The following is a 22,580-nucleotide window of genomic DNA, read 5'->3' as shown; positions in this document are numbered from 1 at the left end:
GGACAGAACTGTGCAAGAAACATTACAGACATCCAAAATTGCTACAATACCAAACCAATGGCAGGCTAGTGATACACAAATACCTGTTACAATGATCACATTTGCAAAAATGACCCTTTAGAAAAATTTGCGACATCATTTGAAATAAGTTTTACCTAGAGTCTTTTCCTCTTTAGAGATGAATATCTGTATCGCTTCAAGCATGTAATAATGTGATATCATGATCCTTTGCAACCACTTGGCAAGACACAGTTCATCAGAACTATATGGTATGTTCGCATACTGCCCAAAATTCAATTATCAGTCAATTTCTTTCAGATGGAACGTTTGCATGCAAGATGCCGACTGACTTTTTGTGGTAGATGTAATCACTTCCAAGTCATACCCAGAAGTTGAGGTAGGAGGAGGAGGCTAGTCCCTCCTTTACGTGATGGAAGGTAACAGTACCCACCGAAGCGCCAGGAAATGCTTTCTTGAACAAAGCTGCCTTGAGAGTCAAGAAGAACAAAGAGGAAGAACATATTCATGAACAAGTGTCCAGGTCAGGCTAAGAAGCATGCCCTTTTGTTCTGATAGCTTAATTCCTGTCCCCCAATCTCCTCCAACCAGTTTCTTGCTTTCGAAATTTGGTTGGCTTTATTAGCCTGAACCGTTTGATCTTAGGTTTTGCCTTGGGTGTAGAGTTTGGTCAGATTCAGGAGGTTTGAATTCCCCAAACGCCTTGGTATGCTTAAGTGGAAACAGATAGCCTCTGTTCCCAGTTTCCTAAAGACAGTGGCGTAGGAATGGGGTTCGGGCTGCCCTGTGTGTCATCACTGAGTGGGGTGACAAAATTACAAAAAATGTGTGTTTTAAACAAATTTTTGCCTTTTTGTCAAGCCGGGGGTGATAAGAAGTGTTCGGCACCAGGTACCACCAGACCTTGCTACACCACTGCTTAAAAACTGCTCTGGCCTTGGTTACTGTTCGCTTGTTCTGTGTTATATAATTCAGTGACAACTGCCATTCAGTTGGCGGTGGGGGTGGGAGGAGGGAAGGGTCAAGACTGGTCTAGAGTTCACAAAATAAATCCCATTACTAAGGCTCACTACTATCAGATTCCAACAATCAACATATCCCCTGCCAACTTACTGGTGTCTACTAAATAGTGTTGAGACCAGGGCCAAAACTTCACTGGATCTTGACTTCAGGCGTGGGCCTCCATAGAAGCCCAAGATCTCACTGATACTTGGGGAAGTCACACTTACAACTAGTCGCCATGCTCAAAACCAAGAAAAATATGCAGGATGGAGTTATCCTTATAGGAAAGGGGGGGCTTTTTCGGTTTTTCACCAATATTTAAAGGGTGGATCCAGACTGGCCCGCTGCCAGTCATGATACCTGCAGATAGAGGTGGGCTTTCTCCTACCCTATATAAGCTAAAAAGCTGGACTCGATGTCAGATGGGCTGGAGACCTGGGTTCCCTCCAGGCGATTTATCATTCCTTTGCAAGCAAGACGGGGCCAGGGACAGGAACAAAGAGGAGAGTCTCTGTATGAGGAAATGTGCAGATGGGCTGCAGATATGAATTCCCTCCTGGCGATTCCTCATCATTCCATTACAGGTATCAGAGACCGGCTCATTGGCACCAGACCTGCAAACATTCTCAGCAAAGCAACCAATTTTCCCCAGGACTGGTGCGGCACAGGAGGTGGGGAAAGTACGGAGCTCCACGTAGCCAGCATTGGGATGGAAAAGTCGTGCAACACAATCCTGAGTGCCCAAACGTACTGCTGTCTGGATCGTTAATGCAGAATTTTTTTACACAGGCGAACCCAGACTGTGCGCACTCTTGTTGAACCGGGGGGGGGGGGGTCGTCCAATGTGCTAGCCTCATACTGGTGGATGGCTACCGTCTTTACAAGGAGTTAAGCAGCATATGCACGATGGTGCCAGCATACTGCATAGTGATCCGTAGGAGTGAACAGGACCTTTACACCCTGTGCCTCTGGAGTGAGGGCTACAGGCTAACTCACCTTTTCAAAAGTTACTCTGCTGTATGCTTAACTAACCCCGGGCCTACATCAGGTAAGTTGTGGAGTGCTTTGCAGTGCTGGATTAGTGACTCTGGGTTAGAAGTATGTGTGCCTGGGAGGGGTAGAGTCAGGCCCGGACTGGCCGTTGCGTGCACCGGGCAATCCCCCAGTGGGCCGCATGGGTGGAGGCTGGTTTTGGGCCCCTGGGGGCCGTTTGTTACAGTGCCGAAAATCGGCCCTGTAACCAAATCGGCTGCAAACCGGCACTGGCAAAGAGCGCGGTCGCTCCCCCAACCCCCCAGGGGGAAGGGGGGCTGGCCGAGCGATTTGCCAGGGCCGGTTTTGGTTCCCAGTCCGGCCCTGGGTAGAGTAAAGGGATGGAGCAGTGCATGTGTTATTAAATGTCCTGGGTAAATATATGCAGAGAGTTATACATTACATGAATGATATAAAGCTGTGCAGTGCTTCAGTAGATAATGCACATGCTTAGTGTATGCATGTTTGGCTGGAGTACAATATGAAGGGCTGAGAGTTTTGCAGCACACACACTGAGTGTATGTGTGCTGGTAGAGTGCATTTGTAAAGAGTACACCCGGGTTAAATATAGAAAAGTTTTAGAGCTGAACGGTGCGCGCAGACAGAGTGTGTGTGTGCGCTGGATGCATTGGTTGATGTAAAGGTACAATGCATGAAGGAACAGTGCTGGACTGAGAGTGTGCTGTGAAAGTACACTGAGTGAGTATGTCTGTAACGGTATATTGTATGGAGGACCCTGGGTTTCATTTTGCTAAGCACAGGCTTGCCTGTTAAAGACTTGCAGAGGAGAGGCATAACCCCAGATTAATGTGTGTCTTGCTGGTCTCCTGTGAGCTGAGTGGGGACACACTGGAAGGAAAAGGAGGATTTTCCTCTACATTTCAAAAGACTGCTCTTTGAGTCAGTGATAGGTCACAAAGAAGGGAAGGGGCATGGACACATCTCAGGTAGAGAGATGGGGCTGATAAAAGAATAATAAAGAGTAGGGCAGGAGCTCTGGGATTAACTTTTTGATGCAAATATCACTGTGGCTGACAACCAGGTGTGAACTCTGGGCACTCCCATGAATTGTGTTGTGGTCAATCAGCTTTGGTGTTGTGCCTGTGGTGGCAGACCTCTTTGATGAAGGAATATGAAATGGAGAAATGCACATTTTAAAAGAAGCAGGATGACAAAATAAAACTTTAAAGACCCAGACCTTAAATCACAAGTGGTGTTTGGGAAAGGACTATAAGAAGGGGAGGTTGAGTCCCAAAAACTGCTCATCATCTGCCAAACGGACAGATTGGCTGTGTGAGAAGGGGGAAGCTCTGCAAGACATCTGTCTATACTGAGGGCCAAGGACTGCTAGTGTCCCTGCTGGGTGAGGGGACATCACCCAGGTAAACCAAGGCAGCCTGCCCTGGAGCCCCAGCACCTGCCTGCTTGCCAAGATCAGTATGCCCTGTGAGGAAAAACTATCATGCAGACTCTCTTTGTGAGGTATGGGGATTTAGCCAGGCACCAAACAGTTCGTTGCCCACAAGCAAGATTGTTTTCGTGACCTCATCTGCCAGGAGAGGCCCATCATAGATTGACCCGGGTTGAGTAATATGCGGGTCTTGCTATGCCTTTACCGGCATGCTGCATTAACCCCGTATGCCAGAGGGGCCACCAATAAAGCTACCACTTCAAGAAGGGCCAAGACGTGTGACTGTCTGGGCGAGGGGCACATGTGCTGAGAGAGCCTTCACATGTACCGCAGCAACCCCGTATGCCAGCAGGGACTGCCCTTACCAACGTTGCCGAAGGATTCATGCACAGGATGAATGACAGACTGAGGATACGATCCTCACGGGAACTGCCCCCAACTCACCATTGAGGACTGCGGAAGACACTGGACTGGGTCGCTTCTGCACTGGCTCCAGTCGGAAGCTGAAGAAAGGATTTGTTTCCCCCACAATGAACAAAGTCAACGTATCGAGTCTTCATGAGCAGGAAGCTGTTTTGACACCTGGAAGACCTCAGGCACCACCGCTCAGGAGAGACAGTCTGTGCAAACGAGTGCTGGAGCTTGGGCCACAAGCAGCCCGACATATACGAACTAAGCAGGACTAAGCTGGGTGTGCCAAGTTCCTAAAGGGTCAAAAGGTAGAACTCTTGAGTACGCCCTAATAGTGTGCATTCCCTGATGAGGCCAACAGTGAATGAGAAATAATCATGAACACGGTGCACCAAGGAGGGTGGGATAGGGGTTCACCTAACAACTACCAGGGGGATTGTATAATTGCATTTTAATGTCGTATATGGTTCCCTGTGTAGAGTTAGAAATAAAGCACTACTTTTTTGTATAAGAGCAAGTATTTGGCTGGGCCTTGATTTCTTGTTCATACTTGTTGCACTTTGAGTTATGAGTCGTGTTCACTAACCTGCATCTACATCCACAGCTACCATGGACACAAGTGCAGAAGGGGTACTTGGCCCAGTTGAGAGGAATCGATAGTAGGTCGGGTCCTAGGACATAAGGAGCAAAAGGTCTCAACCACAATGGTTGGGTCCAGTAGTCCCTATATGCCCCGTAACTCTCTGAAAGGGGTTCTGACGTCCGCCCTATTGAGGCTTGGATCCCTGTGAAAGTAACAGGTGTTCTAAATAATTCCATCAGCTATTAGGAAGACATATTAGTAAAGATATACAAAAATAAACCTTTATGGTGAAATAAAAGACAGACAAAGAAGGTGAAGAAATCGATATGGGTCAGGAGACACTGGAATAATATCCTTTTGGGAAAACAACAACCCTATCAGAACCCCAGAAGACTTGATAAACCTCCTGATGAAAACATTTTGACTGTTGAACAAAAATTTCTAATTGTAAAAATGCCACTGGTGCCTGTAGTGGTCATTCTTCAAACACTCCTTTATGAACAAAGTGCAGCACGCCAAAAAGGACCAGGCAGGAAGGAAACAACAACTCCAACCAACTTGATAGCGTTCTAGCATGCCCAGTCCATTCCACATTCTGGATGGCCCAATTATATTGTACCGCAATGACAGATGCATCATCCATTAACATTTTTCTCCCTCTTACAATTGACAAAACAAAGCAATAACAAATACACACTACTGAATAACTTGCATTAAAAGGACAATATTGCCCCAAAAACTACAGTAAAATAGAAGCTAAAAATCAATGTATTGAGCAACACTAAAACGTACACACAAAAAAGTATTTAATTGAAATAAAATTTGAACAAACCAACAATTTTTTTGCATCATGAGCATGTATGATATTTCATCCAGACTGGAGTTTCCTTGCAATGTGCAAAGAGTACACTGGCCAAACTTAAATTTAGTCTAAAGGACTCTACAGCCATCCAGAATTCACTCTCTGATGTGATTTTTCCTTTGTAAAGCAGCGCATAGAGCTAAGGCATTCTTCCGATATTGCTTTATTTACATCAAGGTCAGACAGCAAAAGGGACTAGGGAGGAGGATACTGCCAACTCCAATTGACTTAAGATAGTTGTAGCATGATGCCCAGAACCATTTGCGTTCTAGATCTTGCTTCACAAAGTCACCGCTCAAACACCAGTAACTTTCATTTCAACATTTTGTTGAGCCTAGATACATATGATTCGGTTTGTGCTTGACATTGTGAGCTACAGCCTTTGTGCCGATCGGTGTGGTCCTATGGTTGCAGAACATCTTCTCAACTTCTTGTTTCCTATCTAATCCACTATGTACAGCCAGTTACACGCTCTTACACAACACCCTATTAACCCGTTTCAACCAAACCATTGTCACGTGGATGATAGAAAGCAGTCCGGTGATGTTGAATTACGGTATTCACCTGTTACAACGCATTTTTTACAACGCACTACCACTACAACGCAGGCATTACAACGCATACCATTACAACGCATAGTGCTGGGGGGCGCTCTAGGATAAGAGGTAAGTTTAATTTACTATCCAACACCTTCCCTAGGGACCACGGGGACTGGAGTTAGAATAGTAAATTATACTTACCACTATCCAGCACCCCAAAGCGCTATGCGTTGTAGTGGTATGCGTTGTGAATACCGCGTTGTAATGGTATGCGGAGTAAAAGTATGCGTTGTAACGTCATACATCCTTGCATTACATTCAAACTCAGGAACAACTAGAATTCAGCAGACACAAACTGAAGACCATTAACCGTCACCAATTCCTTCTCTCACCAATTCAGTCTGGAATTCTTTCTCTATCAAATATTTCTTCATAAAAACGTACTACATTGGGCGATTCCACTTCTTTCAAACATTCCACATCTGGCCACTTGGAGAAATAATCAACTAATACCATTGCATATTTGCCTTCCAAACCTGGATAACAGAAAGGTCACATATGTCCATTTCCAGTTTTATCCATGCCCTTTTAGGAAATTCCAAAGACTCTATTGGTGTTTCCCTTACTACATGCAACATATTACACATACACAAATCATGCACATGTCTCTCAATTTCATGGCCCATACCTTTGTACCTTACCAGACGTAGCCGAGATGAGTTTTGTACGTTTCTTTATTGACTTCTTTTTGCAGGATATTAAATATGTACAAACGTAAACACCAATGCTCCATAGACACAAGCTGTACAACACAGCGGACATCCCAAAGAAGTAAGCGTTCATCATATTGCCCAAAAGATGTAAAACAGAGGAAAACGCATAGACTTTGGCAGTCCGATATGGAAGACACTGTAGGGGCTCAGTTCAGTCATCCACTTGCATACACAATAATATTTGAGATGAGTTTTGTAAGTTTCTTTATTGACTTCTTGTTGCAGGTTATTAAATATGTACAAATGTCCATTAGCCAGGTGTTGCTTAATATCCAGCCCCACCAGGAGCAACCTGTCACCAGCGGCAGGGGTCTGCCCAGCACCATGTGACTCTGGGCAATAGCTTGCTTAATCTTCCAGACGGCCCCCAGCCCTGGGAAACCTATGGGTAGCTGTGCGCTTTACAAATACAGGATTATTATTATTATAAGATAACATAAGCAGGCTACATCACACACCTGGCCACCAAATTCTACCAGGGTCTTAATCTACATGACAGAAATTCTACCATGACCCTGAAACAACCACCTCAACAACCTTGAAATACCAGTATTTGTAAAGCATGCAGCTACCTCCGAAGTGGTGTCCCGGCGCAGGGGACCCTCGGGAAGATCAAGCAAGCTATTGCCCAGAGTCATATGGTGCTGGGCTGACCTGCCGCCGGTGCCGGCGATCGAACCATGGGCCCCAGATTCCCGCATCAGTCGCCCTGGCCGCTACGCCACACCTCTTCCACGCCTCCTTCTTAAACTTGCAAGAACGATTAACCTATTACACCTTCGTTACACTTCAGCCACAAATGACAATTCAGACCAAAAAGATTTGAATTTTCCCAAGTCCAACGCGGCATTCACATTCCATCTCAAATTTTCAGAAGATGTTCGACAAGCAACAACATGGCCGTATTATTTTTTTTACAGTTGCTTTCCATTCATCTTCCGAAACTGCACCATGACACGACTGTTCCTTCTCTGCTACTGTCTATTGATCGTCTTCAACAACATCATCGGCCCTCAATGGGAACTATAATTAGTCAGCATTTACATTCTTCACAGTGGCACATATTTAATAGTAAAACTGTATTCATGCATTCTATAAATCCCCTTCACAATATGGGGTGTTGCTCTGTTTGCCCCTTCTGTTAAAAACAACTCAGCTTGAAGCTTATGGTTGGTACACACATAATTTCTAATATGCTGCACACTTCACCAACAGGCCAATGCTTCATGTTCAATGGAGGAGTATGTACTTTGAGTTATCAGTGCTGGATTAAACCCAGTGCAGGTTCCGAGGCAGTCAAAATGTTGCCCCCCCCACGACCCCCCCGCAAATGCACTGGATGTTTTTACAAACTGACAGCTGCCAGAAGATGAGCTTTTAAGAGACAAACTTATGTGAATTTGATATCTCTGGTTTATGTGCTTTAAGTTGTTAATAGGTACATTACATCAATGCAGTATTTTCTCTATAGTCTCTTTAATATAATGTTTTCGCTTCTTTGAGTTGATTAAGGTTTTTCTCTTTTGGAAACAATATTTAAGAAAGCTTGATTGTAATATTCTTTCAAGATCAAATCAATATTCTTTTGATCAGTTGTTGCGGGCCCCTAAAAGGCAAGGGGCCCATACGCTAGTGCCTACTATGCCTATTTGGTAATCCGGAACTGTGAGCTACTCTCAAAGTATGTGACGCAAAGGCAACCACTCTTTCTCATATGTCCCTGCCCTGCATCAAAACTGCTCCCAAACCATACATGCTGGCATCTGTGGCCACTATTGTCTTATCACATGGAGCTCTCAATAATCCACTTTGATTAGCTTGGGGGAACCTCCAAGGGGATTGTTTTTAACTGCTTTTTAGGTCTCGCACCTGCGATGATTGCGAAGCGATGTCGCTGCGAGGCCTATTGTCGTCGGTTCTACTTACAAGGAGCTAAGGGAGACAAAAGATGTGCACGCGCAGCTTCAGGAACCGGATCAGGTCGCGCGCGCGTTCACCATCCCCTGTCTCCCTTTTAGCTCCATGTGAGCAGACACACACGAGCGCGCACACACACACACACACACGCACACATACAGGCACGCCCCCGCCGCACGCGCGCGCGCACACACACACACACACACACGAGCGCACACACACACAAAACATAGAGACCCCCCTCAACTAAGCCCCACTCACCTCATCGGCGCCACTCCGAACTTCTTCAGCCTTCGCGGGGCTCTCCCTCGGGCATGGGAGCCCCGCGTCCACTGCTTCTCTGGCCAGGCACTCTGTGGGCGTGGGCTTCTCGCAGAAGACGGAAGTAACGCCCCACCACAGGTTTCGTTTTCGCCAGTGCACGCGCACGTCTTGTTGTTGCGCTGTGTGTGACATGCGCACCACTGTGTCTCAGAGGAAGCTGTATCATGCGCACCACTCGCGCTTTCAGTGCTGCTTGTTGTCAAGTGCTTTGAGACCTGCCATACCACACAATCTCATTGCTTAACATTTTGAGTCTCAGAAGCAATCTGCACACCCAGCAAATGAGCCATCCAAACCCTTTTCAGTACTTGTAAGTACCACGCCGGTTGCAAAAATGTAAACCGGGCGCTTTCCCCGAATCTTGCCGTGCATACATTTAAAATAATCCCTGATCAATGACGCGCAGGCTCAACACTGCTCTCTGGTACAGCGTGATTTAAGGGTGGGGCACGGTGGACTTGGCAGGGAATTTAATAGCCTGTGTGACGCTTATGACCCAGTAGAACATAACGTGGTAATGTGCAAAAGCCAGCACGGTCAACTCTGCCTTTTATCCTTCAGATGTCAAGTCAGCGCAGTGAGTATAAAAGAACTGGGTAGCAGTAGGATGTGTTATGTACAGCGCTTAGAAAAGGTAAAACTGCCATCAAGCGCTATGCACCAATTCTACTCCAAAATTCCATTTGTGTATTTCTTTTGTGTCCAGTGCTGCGAGACCCCCCTGCCCCCCTAGAGTCCCCATCAGTGCCCAGGCAGCCTTCCAGTGCCTTCCACAGCCTCTGTTCAGGAGGATTGTTTGTTGCTGGCAGTGCTCATCAAGCGCCTGGAATGCTCTCGTGTCACATGCTTTCCCCCGCCCTGCCTGTGCTAGGTGAATGATCCGGGGGTTGCACCAAGGGCCCGGCCAGCTGGGGTGGTGCAAATGCGAATGACGGAGGTTTAGTTTTAGTCTGGGAATATTCTGGTAGGCTGCCAGTGGGGCGGGCATTACCACATCGCATCAAGCCCCCAACAGGTGAAGTCGCGGGTAACTGGGTCAAAGGTGTGTGCCGCTCCTGTCCTACAGGTTCTTAGGTAACAGGCTTGTTAATTGTTACTACGATGCATGTCTTTTTTAACAATTTATCAGCAGCCTATTATCCATTGCGCTTGCCATGATCTTGAAAGCGATATTGAAATGATTTTAAGTATTTGTACAATAAGGAAGATATCTGGACACTAGAATTTCATTAAGGAAGACATCTAGAGAATGGTCCAACCCCTCATGCTATTTTGGCGTACAACTGTGTAAGAAAAATGTGTTAATGGTGTGTGGGACAGCTGAAGAGACCCTTTCTAGGTTCATAATATTCAGCCCCCTGTCTCCGAATCCGCTTTAGAGACAGTGCTTCATGCTTAAACTGGCTTTTTCTTTCCGCATATTCTTCTCAATGTTGGAGGGTGCTAAAAAACTGAGTGCATTATCACTGACTCCTAGGGGAGATCAATATATGAATATCTGCAGGGAATATTTATTTTAACCACAACACATTGATATTGTATGTTTCAGAATGGGTTCCATTCCAGTTATTAACTGTAACCACAGCTCTCAATGAATTTTTGATTCATAATTTTGTAACTTGCTGAAGTTATTCAAATGTTGAGCATGCGATTGCATCATATCGTCTTACGTGTATTGACTGCACTCCTAATAGATTATGATGTGGGGTATCTATCCTATAACTTTCACAGTATTCAGTACTCCATTATTTCTTATTTGTTTTGAATATAGCCAGTCTTTTCCAAAAATCCTGTGTGCTGCAGTTTTCAAACTAGACCCACATTGCACTATGCAAGCGAGTTAACACTCCGGAGTATCTGAACATATTCAGCCTGTTCTGAAGTATAGCCTGTAAAATAATGTGTGGCTTTCCCCAGTGTCCTGCAGTGTTTTGATTTTTTTTCCCCCAAAGCATTACACTCCACATAATTACACTGCACTCAATGCAACATACACTCCAAATACCACTCAGTGCGAGAAAATTACACACCACATAATTACACTCTACTGAATGCAACACACACTCCACACAATTACAAGAACTTTTATTCAAGTATTAATTATTTAAAAAATTAAAAGCCATTTTTATTTGTAATATCAATACATCTAAGTCACGTAAATACAACACATATTGCATTACAAATGCTATAGGTGTCACATTTCCGAAAGTTAACTATTGCCATTGTAAATGACAAAGCTATTAATTTTGCTATTTTCAAAACCAACACATAAATAACAAAATTGTCATTTACAATACCAATAGCTCAGACTTTCCTAATGCGAGGCCTATTGCATTGCAAATGCTTGTTTATTATTCTTGACGGCATACATTTTTTGTGTGTGCTTCACTTTGACGCGCAAGCAAGAGCGAGCAAGTGTTTTTTTGACTGCCGGCTGCCTGGGGACACTCCGTATGGAGCAACCAGGTGCTTTATAAATAATTCTATTATTATTGTGTGTCTTAAGAACAACAGCCCCAGCTGTACATGTATTTGCTCGGACAACTGCTGGCACTCTTTGGACTATACTAATTTTTAATCTCTTTTCATCAATTTGCTTAGCAGTTAAACTATGACAGAAAACAAAATCCAAAAACTTGGCAGTGTACTCATTAAGCCAAGAAATAAACACAAATGGTCATTATCACATGAAGAAGCGTAATCTTTTAAACTTAGACCCTCCCTGGATTCCGTTTGTCTCATATACTCCACTTCATGCACTCCAAACCTGCATTTGTAATTACCAACAGTTAATAGGACTTCTTCTGATTTAGAGAGAGCACAAGGCAAGACTTTGTCATGTTTTCCTTGGTTGACCCACACATGATCTCGAAAAAATAAGACATTGTGCAACTCACCGAACAATCTTCGTATTAAAATCGGTTCAAAACTGCAGGCGCAGAGGCCAGACCAAAGGGCATCCTCACAAATTGAAAAGCATCCTCTGTCGTCACAGACAAAGTCAAATGTTAAGATTCTGGGTGCAACAACACTTCTTCATATACACTCGAAAAGTGTAACAAGGAGAAACAAGATACATCCTTCACATTCACCCAAATTTAAACAATACTCAGAAGGGGATGGCGATCGACCCAGATACTTTGATTCAGATCTCTTAGATACAAGTGCAAATCTTTTATTATTTGCCTTCCTTGCTAAAACTGGAATAAGCAAATTTCAAGATTCTACAGGTTTTCTGACGTTACACTTACACAACTGATCAAGTTCCTCGATAGCAAAAGAAATATTCCTCACCTTGTGTACAGCTCCCTCCTTAAGAATAATTCTATGTTCGAATTTCGTTGCGAGACAACCCAGCTTTAAAGCATACATTTCAGGGAAACCATGCAATCATTTTTATGCATCTTCTGTAAGAAGTACCTGCTCAGGACAATTGGGAGACCAGGACCATGCCCAAAGAGTTCTCTCCAACGCAAATATCTTTTCTTTCTCTACTATATACACATTGGTGTCTGCCTTCCTATTTTTATAGGAAAAATTCAACCTAAAAATATCCCTGTATCAGAACTTGCCACCACAGCAGCCATTTGTTCTAAAGTTGCCTTTAGTAACTTAAAACCTTTTAACTTTTCCCAAAACAATTTATTAATCAGAGTGCATGATAAACACAAATCCGCCTACATTAGTATCTCCTTGCTTCCAATCCCCACTAAACTCTTAGGAGGATGACATGATTCATTCAATTTGTTCACAGTAAATTCAGATAGGTTGCCACCAGACACAATCAGAACTTCAATTTTGCTCTCATCACTCACTACTTTTCATCTAAGGTTCTCCCCTATGTATCACATTAACAGAATGATTACCCTCTACTTTCTTTCCTTACACACCCGAGAAAAATTACAACACCTAACATTTTACATTTATAGCATCCTGCTTTGATAGCTGGAAACATAAAAAGTCAACACAGTATGCTTTGAACCCCCATATTTATAACATTAATGCTTCTGGCCTACATTCCGTACTTTGTTCCCTTCTTGTTCTTTGTTTTTAGGCTGCTTGTCCAATATTTACATTGCATTTACACTGCAAATTCAACACCATATTCACCTCTTCTCCCTTTGAGCACCCTCCATTACGAGAAATGTTCTTAATGCTTCTGCCAATAGATATAGATTTTTCTAGCAAAGTGTACAAATTAGCATCTTTTGCATGGTGTTTTGCCAGATATTTCCCTTGACTATTTTGCTGACTTTGGACCTCTGTGCACTTTAACTGAGCTTAACAGTGGTAAATTGCCTGTCTACCCCTCTAAACATGGTCAAATTGGCATTTTCCAAATTGTTATTTAAATTACCTACTAGTCCCTAATATATGGTACAAAATATACCCAGGGGCTGCAAGATAAATGTCATAAGTGTCCTGCAGTAGCTATTGTGCCATGTACTACAGTGACAGTGCAAAACATGACTTCTGGTCTCTACCAATGTAGACAGACTGCATCAGCATAAAAACTGCAGTTCAACCTCTCAAAATAAACCCTTTTGACAGGTCAAAACCTTCCTTTAAATATTATTATCTCACCCCTAGTTAGGCCTTGTAGAGCACAAAGCAGGGTGCAGGTAACTTAAAAGTAGAGCAAGTAGAAATGTAATGTGATCATGTCTTTACAGCAACTAGCACATAAACACTATTTTTCACTATGGGAGGCCTACCTGTCCTATGTAGAAAACAAGAGTACACATTAAAATCCCAAAACTGTATTTCGGGAATGAAACAAACTGAAAAAATAAGTAAACAACCATTTTAATAGTTAATAAAAATCTGATTCAATGGTGAAATCTGATTTTTTAATAAATATTAAGGGAGTAACTTTAAAAAGTTACATTTTCACTAGCCGATGTGCCTGGTGGCTAAAATTGCATTTACTCTCATTCTTCTGCATGCCAGTAATTAACATTTGAATAGGTGTGAAATGCTTTCTAAGGGAAAACAATAGGCTGGCCTGACTGAGCAGAGAGGACTCCTCTGAACCTGACTGAATATGCAGGATGGGGCCTTTGAGCATCCTTTTTGACATTACAGTTTCAAATCATGCTTGAGTGTCAAAAAATGCTCTCCTGGGTTGAAAGGCTGAGAAGAGGATGTCAAGATAGTTCTTGTGTGTACACGGTCTTGTTGCTGAAGCACCTGCTATGCCCACCAGACTTCTGTCTCTGGGTTTTACATATAACACTGAGGCAAACTTGAAATGAAGGGGAACAGGATGACAAAACAATTTATGTGTAGCCACTGTCTGGTTCCTGAAAAATTCTACTTTTGTTCTACCAGTCTTCTATCTGGGTTTATGTAGGTAGAGTGGCTGCCCCAAATTGGATTGTAGTGTTATATGTGGGAGGAGACTAGTATTACCATAGCACAGTCCCAAAACACAGTGCACCCTCTGCCAACCTATGGACCCCAAATTTAGTAGACAGTGTCTTTCACCATCTTAAAAATGCCCAAAGTGGGTAGGGTTGGTATTAGAAACATTTACCCCATTGATTAGGTTGCACCCATGAGTCATTTCCAATCATTGTCTCATGCCAGACAAATGTGGCATCTCCAGGCACCCAGTTCTGAACACTCCTAGACATGAGGAAGATCAGAAGAGGACTGAACCTGGTGTCTGCAACTTAAGAAGAGCCCTAAAGGACAAGACCGGCTCTCTCTTTCACTCAGGACAAAGACGTGGACTCTTAAGGGACATCAGCCTGACTTCCTGTTCAAGTTACTGGGTGCGTGGTCCAAGGTGGCGGCGGAAATTATCGAACCCGAAAGAGTTACGTCAGAAGGCGTAAATCGGACCTGCACCGGATCGTTCACAGAAATGGAGGTACTAAAGTGCATCAAGGCAATTAGAACTGATGGCGCTCCAGGCCCAAATGGGATTCCGGCCCAGGTTCTGAAAACTGCCTCAGCCTTTTTTGCATCCAGACTTAACCCTTTATTTAACCATTCTTTTGCCACAGCAACGTTGCCATCCTCTTGGAAAGGTTCTATTCTATTCCCCATCTACAAAAAGGGGGACCACACAAACCCAGCCAATTATAGGCTTATAGCTCTCCTCGACGTAGAAGCAAAGATATATGCCCGCCTTCTTCTCAGGGATCTGGAGGACTGGGTGGACAAGAACGGTATTCTCCCGCCCACACAGACCGGCTTTAGGGCTCACAGCTCCACTCTTGACAACATCTTAGCCCTTTCCTACCTTGCGAAGAAGGCCAATATGAGGAACAAACCGCCCCTGTTCTGCTGTTTCATAGACTACTCCACAGCCTTTGATCGAGTGAACAGGGGCCGGCTCTGGGCAAAACTCGACTCGTGGGGGTTACCACAGGCTCTACTAAAAGCTATAAAAGCGCTCTATGAGGGCACCTGGGTCAAGGTGAAGCTAAGCCCTACAATAACAACTGCAAGAATTGAAACCAACTCGGGCCTCAAGCAGGGGTGCGTCTTGGCCCCCATGCTTTTCAACTTGTATACTGCGGACATGGGGACAGCTCTGAAAGATGCCAACTTAGCACCTCCAAAACTGGGGAGGCTCGTCTTGGGAACACTCCAGTATGCAGACGACATGGTGATCATGGACCACACTAGGGTGGGGCTCCAAAGAGCCCTAAGCAGTTTGGCATCATACAATAAGTCAAATGACTTACGGATCAACGTGGGCAAGACCAAAATTGTCATTTTTGGCAAATACCCCCTCAAAAAAGAAGCTTCATGGTCTCTGGGGGAGCACCGTATCGTCACCGCCCCATCCTACAACTATCTGGGCACCTGGGTCTCTGAGAGTGCCTCTGCAGCCAGACATCTGAAGGTGCTTAAACCTAAAATTGACAAAACCATTCTGTCGCTAAGACGCTTAAGCCACCGCTTGGACAGTCCCTCAGCAGAACCAATGTTGACAGTGCTCCGGGCAAAACTGATCCCTGCCATTGCATATGGGCACATAGCCTACCCTGGTGCATTTGACAAAGTGGTCAACGCGGCCCAGGCGAAAGCCTATAAGTTGGTGCTACAGGCCCCTAGATACGCAAGGAACACTAGATTAAGGCTAGAAATAGGCCTTAAGCGACCGGAGCTGGTATTACTGGGGGACCTTTTAAAACTCTATATTAGAGTATTGAAAGCACCAGTACATTCGCTAAAGCACTCTCTAAGATCAATCTTTGATGAGGTGGGCTCCCCCTGGTACTTAAAGGTAGGACAAGCCATTGCAGCATTGAAAATCGAAAAAAGGAGTTTGCCCCTGCACGAAATTCCTTTCTCAGCCTGGGCCCAAGCTGTTAAGCGCCAAGTCCGGATTATCTCCTTTGAACTTGACCTTGCATCTCTTCGGCAAAATCCACTAACTCAGGCCCTGGACAAATCATATATTCCAGGTAAACCCCAACCTTACCTGCAAGATCCGGTATCCACTTACGCGAGAAAGAAAATTTTGTACTTTCGACTTTTGGCCCTCAGGATCATGGACTTCAACCCCAAATGGGCCCGTACGGATGGCACCTTGGCCTGTCGCCTATGCAATTACCGTAGGGAATCCTGGCTACACTTGCTGTGCTGCTGCACAAAGCTGGCCAATGACCGCCATCGCTTGCTGCTTCCGATTTTAAGGAACACGGCCCATAGAACTTGTAGAGAGGCCTCGGACTGGTGCCTCTCAGTCTCCACGACCTGTTTGCTAGCCAGAGTTGGGAAATTTATACACCAGGTAAAAATGGCACTCGACTCCCACTTAACGGTATTGTCTGCAAAGTAACTGGAAGCCTTCTGTCCCAGTTATCGAACTTGGTCTGGTTTAAAGATCCACGAAGAATCCATCTTTCGTCAACAGCCCTTGGTACATGGATTGACTCTACCGAAATGTGCCCCCCTTTATCAGCTGGGAAACACTTGTATAACCTATGCATCACTCCTTTTTAAAAAACCCAGTTTTGGACATCCAATCAGGACTAATATGTTAGTATTTTAACTTAAAGTGACTCTCACTTTTATGTTTGGATGGGACTTGAGAGTGGGGGAGTCGGGACGTTCATAAAGCTTTTTATTCTTTTCTTTTCTTATTTCTTTCATTTTTACACTGTAAAGATTTTAAGTAATCATGCAGTTTATTAATAAAATTGTCATAGGTATCACTACTGGGAAACAACAAGCTGCAACAGGGGTTTCCTGAAACTGCACAGCTGATCATAGGCTGCTGAACCTAGACTGGACGTTACTCGCTGTCGGACACCCTGCGAGTCTCTAAATGCATTCCCTGAGGTCCAGGGAAGTTTAAGAGTGTACTCTTGTAGTATATTGGGAAGTCAAAAGGTAAAATCTTTGACCAGGCTGAACCTGGCTGGTGTATCTGACCTGTGCTCCATCGATGTCTGCGTTAAATTGTGCCTAAGTTCTGTTCCATAGCGATCAGTAACTGTCATTGGCATTTTATGTCTCTTGGGGCTATTCCTACCTAAAAAAAATGTTTTATTAATGTCTCAGGTTCCTCCTATTGGATTTTTGACATTTTATTGTCATTGTTACTATTATATGTTGCTCTATTTCGCTGATTCGGTTGGGATTTTTATTGTTTTCTGTTTCAACTTCATTGGTACTGCATAAATATTTTACATATGGTCCCAGGTTTAGCCTGTCGGCTCTGTGCAGTAGCAAAGCAGGGAGCTGAGCTCACGTTAATTTTGTGATTTTGAGGTTCCCCATTGGCAAACGTTATGATTATCCCTTGATGTAGGTAGCCACACATCCCCCCTCATGCTGCTCAACGAATGTTACCCTTATAACCTTGATAGAAGAGAGGATGATTCTTGAAATCCATCCTTAACCAAGCCCCACCAACTTCCATGCCTTCCTGCCCCCTCCTGTGACTATACTTTCTGCTTTCAACCAATTCAGACGAGCAGACCTGTGCTGCCAAGCCACTCGAGAGCCCTATCATTCTGGCCTGGAATGCCTTTATGACATAACAACAGTGGGTAACGACTTTTGTTATCAAATGGTGCTACGGTGCATGACAGTGGGTGACCAGATTTAGAATCTGGTGCAAACAATATCCATGGCAATATAGTCTACCACAATGACAGCAGCACCATCCAGAACACCGTCCTGCTCTGAATAAGAATATTGGAGGGGGCATTGCCCTTCAGCACTCAACCACACAGTTAAATCTCTTGACCTTTATTTAAAGGTCTGACTGTCGCATCTTGTCCCACCACTAAATCGATTTCAGCGTTTTCTCCAACCGATAATCCGATTTAAGCACCCTTTTTTCACAGTTAAAATATGTCCAATGTAGTTCCCCTTCTTTTAACGCGCACAGGGCTCCAGTAGCCACTAAGTTCAGTCTACATGGTCCTGTCCGATGCCTTCCCTTTGCATGATTGGCTCACAGCCTTCTTCATCTTGCCTGCCTACTTGTACCGGCATCCTCCCTTGGACACCGGTCTACATCACCTTGGGTCTACATTGTCTGTTTCTTGCTTACATTTCGTACGCCTGGTATGCCTGAGTGTGTGCACTGTCCCCAGATAACCCCGACCGCGTTATCCCATTGCTGAGACCTGCCTCCCCAACACACCTTCTTACCACAGAAAGCACTTCAATCTGTCGGGGCCCACTAGAGAGTGCTCCGAGGTTAGTCTCTGTCTTGCTTCTCTTAGGCGGAGCACGGTGTACAGTGACGCGTCACCCTCTTCCTGTCATGGAGATAAACAGAAGACAGTGGCCGGTGTCGTACAATATTTGGTACTCCTTGAAATCAGCGTAACCCCTGCTCCACGACTACCTTCAAGACTCCTCCCTCCTCTTGCACTATTGGCTTCTCGTTCATAGTCCCGCCTCCTCGTGGAGAATACCTTCTCGACCCTCCCCTCGGCACAAATAGACCCAAGAAGCTGCACGCCGATCTGATTTGTCGGCAGCTAGAGCGTTATGGAGGCACCCGTCATTTAAGGGAAGAAGTAATTATTCTCAGTGTCCAGGATCCCCAAGTCACCTTTCTAGAGGTATCCTGTGAAACCACCAAGGAAGTCTCTAAACTACAAAAATCAGCATAGCACCTGCTTTTAAAGAGTGGAGAGTTTGTGGAATAGTACACTTCTGACATGCTTATAACCGATTGACTAGGATTTGCCAATGAGTACTTCTGTTTCCTTACGGTGAACGGGGCGGGGCAGTACCGGTCTATTGAAAAAAGGAAATACATTCTGCTCGACTTTGTCTGCACCCGTTTACCAATGAGAGCTTTACAGGTATGGACGTTCGAAGCCGTCCGCCCACACGAGATAGAGGTGGCGGCCATATTTATATGGTATGCTCTGATGTGCACGATACGAAATGCAATATATCAAGCATGTTTTTTTAGAAAACCGTCTAGGAAAAGTATGCCGCCCAGTTATTTCCTTCAAAGGTTATTTTTAGTACGAAATTAAAAATATTTCACGTTTTGGCATTTGTTTTATTTGCCAACTATTTTAACCTTAATTGAAATGCTTTATTTATCTAATATGTTAACACTATTTCTAACGGTTAAGGGCAGAGAACGGAAAAAACTATTTCTTAACACCTCTTTCAGTTTTTGAGCGATCAGTTTCCACTGCACGGATCTACACAAACTTGGTAGTCCTATTTTTATTTCTACTGTCATGCCTCCTTGCTCCATTCCCAGCCATCGTAGAAGGTATGTTAACAAGATCAGGGTCTGTGTAAGCAGCTGGAATCAAGACGCACGATCACTTTGGGGTAAGAACTCTGGAAGGGATGTGCTCTAAACAAGGAGAGATTCCTAGTTTGGTAGTTTCGGTTGCAAACTGCAGCGGGTTGGATAGACAATGGAACAGAGGAAGGATTTCCTTGCTCCGGCAGGCAGTCATTGAATTGGAGCAAGTGCGACGTGTGAGGCGTCACTAGCTTGGGTCACCAAAATGGATAGAATGCTTATGAAGCAGAGGTTATATGAATTATCCGTGTGTATATGCCACGAATGAGGTAGAGCTTTAGCGGTCTGAAGGTTCGTAGTCCCATACATGCCAACATTTTAGAAGACGAAAGGGGGCGATTTAAATAAAATAATTGGGCGAATGTATTTCTCCCATTATCTTCTATGGAGGCCTGAATCTGGTATATTGGCACGTACGCTGCTGCAGGTTAGGATATCAAAAATGCAAATATGTTTTATTCCTTACCTGTCAGGAGCACGGCGAAAACGCTATGGCAGGCAGAGAGCTTGACAGCTATGTTGTACTCTGGTAAGGTGACTAGATTTTCAGATCCCAATAAAACCAGGACAGCCATTGCCATAGAAAAAGGACAAAATGTTTGCACTTCACAACATTTAGTCCGATTTCTATGTCAATGGCTATATATATAGATTATCTCCAATAAAGTGTAGCCTTTACCATCTCCGTTCTGGCGAATGAAAAACGACCTCCAATGTGAAATGCGGCATATGATTTTATTTCAGTAGAGCCACCAGATCTATATATATATACATTTTAATGCATATTTATAGAGCGCAAACTCGACCCGAAGGTATTGGAGTGCTTTACATGAGCACCGTATTTACATTACACATTCAGGCACGAGGAGATTGTGATTTGCCCAGAATCCCTTGATGTGGACGCGACCTCGAAGCTTGAACCCTGATTTCCAGCGCTAGAGTCGGTAATTTAAGCCGATGGACCACATTCTCTCCTATATATGTGTTTGTGTTCAGGATAGCCATATGGAACACACCACACCAAGGCCAAACAAGGCTTTGATTTTCACGCTACATAGGTGTGTGAACACACCTCAGTAGCATAAAAATTAAAGACTTCCTTGGCCATGCTGGGGTGTGTTGCAGGGGGACATTTGTGTTGATGGGCTCTACAGTGGTTGATTATGCCCCCCCCCCCCGCCCAATAAATCCTGCTATGTTGACTGTTTAAGTCAGGCAGAACAGTAGGAGACTCTTTCAATTAAAACTCTGTCCCTGGTGTCACCTGAGGGCCGTGTGAATGTGCGCTATCACAGCACAGTGGTAAATATGCGTGCACACCCGACCATCTCTCAAAACCTGTACATTTATTCATTTTTAGTTCTCCTGGCGTTGAACCGCGCGAAAGCGCTGTCTCGCCAGAGACCTATTGTGAGCGACTCTGCTTCCCAGGAGAGGGGACAGGAGCTGGCCGCGCGCTCGGAATTGAGCGGGCCACGCGCACGCGAACGCGCTCGCTGTGCCCAGCTCCTGTCTCCTCTCCTGGAAAGCTGTACCACACAGCCACACCTCCTCCTTACGCATGCGCACACACACAAGCACACCTACACACACGCACACACACACATACAGAGACCCCCACACCCCCTGCCGCCGCCGCTTCACACGTTTGTTCTTATAGCACGAACTCGACCCAGGGTATCGAAGCCCTTTGCAATTAGCAGCAACCAATTGCATTACAGACGGACAGGGACATGTTTCATTTTAGGCGCGGAGAGATTTAAGTGATTTGCCCAGAATCACAGGTAGCCTGAGCCTCCCGCCAAAACTACACCCCCAGCTTCTAAGTCTGCCGCTGTAGCCATTACAACACATCTTCTATCTGCTCTTCGTTTAATTACGGTTGCACAAGAAGCCTTTGAAACTGAGGGGGTTCTCTAATGGGCGACAGGAAGCCGCCTTCGTGCTGACCAGGAGGAAGCACTCGGTCGGTCTCGTGACTGCTGTCACAGAAGCTTCCCTCTGGCGGCGAAGAGTGTCTGCTGTGTGGCTGACTGGCCCCTGTCTCGCGCCTGTCAGTAGGGTGGGTTCTCACATTTTGCAGGTGTGGCTTGGTTCCCTGAGCGCTGCTCCTCGGAGCCTGCTGGGAGTGGTGTGTACGTGGTTGACTTTGGCTCAGATTTCCGCTTCGGCTCACGAGTTTCCCAGTCAGTCAGCAGTTGTAACGCAAGGCCTGCGCTGCTGCTCTCGAGTGCCCTGTATTCCGTCGTATCGCGGCTCCTCCTCTCAGAGGCGGAGGCCGAGCAGCGCTGACTGCCTCCAGGTGCTGGGCGGTCCCGGCTCAGCCTTCCCCTGCAGCCGGATACAGGCTCAGCCGGAGGGGAGATAGCCGCTATCAGTTGCGGCGCCGAGCCCGGGCCCCGTGATTTGAAACATGGGGACGCTGAAGAGGCTGCGGCAACTCTACGAGGACTTGCAGCACCCGGACAAGGTGGCGCGCTTCCAACGGCTGTGTGGGGTAGGAGAAGCCGTGGAGAAGCACTCCGGGCGAAAGAAATCCAGCTGAGGCCACCGTCCCTATAGACAGTGAAACTAGATCTACAGTCCCTCCCCCGGTTTGCCCCTCTGTGGCCTCCTCGACATGTCTGCTTAACACTCGATCACTAGCTAAACATCAACTTAAGACGTTTAGCTATCTCGACCAGATCCAGCCTGACTGCCTATTTCTCACCGAAACTTGGCTCACTCCTGCATCTTCCCCTGACATCCTAGCGGCCATCCCGATAATTATTACATTCTGACCGAACATCTGGTAAGAATGGGGGAGGGGTGGCGGCTATCATTCACTCTAGATGGGCATTCACCTTATTGCCCTCCCCGGCAGTAGACTACCTGGTTATGAAGACTGTCGGTCTCTCCGCCGTTGGTTTGTGTCTTGTTTATCGCCCCCCCCCCCCCCCCCCCGTCTAT

The 22,580-nt window shown here is 45.3% G+C and overlaps 1 protein-coding gene across 3 annotated transcripts in view; it reads right to left on the bottom strand.

Moving 5' to 3' along the window:
* Positions 1-20,180, bottom strand: part of SDF4 (stromal cell derived factor 4) — a 177,329-nt gene extending 157,149 nt beyond the window's left edge. The window contains exon 1 of one of the 3 annotated variants that reach the window (XM_086921466.1): positions 20,098-20,180. The gene's annotated coding sequence lies outside the window, so the exon portion shown is untranslated. Of the gene's footprint in view, positions 1-18,491; positions 18,721-20,097 lie in introns of those variants that run through there. The other 2 variants (XM_086921468.1, XM_086921469.1) reach the window with 2 other exon arrangements.
* Positions 20,181-22,580: the final 2,400 nt, after the last annotated feature.

This window comes from Lissotriton vulgaris, chromosome 5 (genome assembly GCF_964263255.1).
Source record: "Lissotriton vulgaris chromosome 5, aLisVul1.2, whole genome shotgun sequence".
Taxonomy (NCBI): Eukaryota; Metazoa; Chordata; class Amphibia; order Caudata; family Salamandridae; genus Lissotriton; species Lissotriton vulgaris.
The sequence above is the reverse complement of the archived record's forward strand: the minus strand, read 5'-3'. Positions and strand labels throughout refer to the sequence as shown.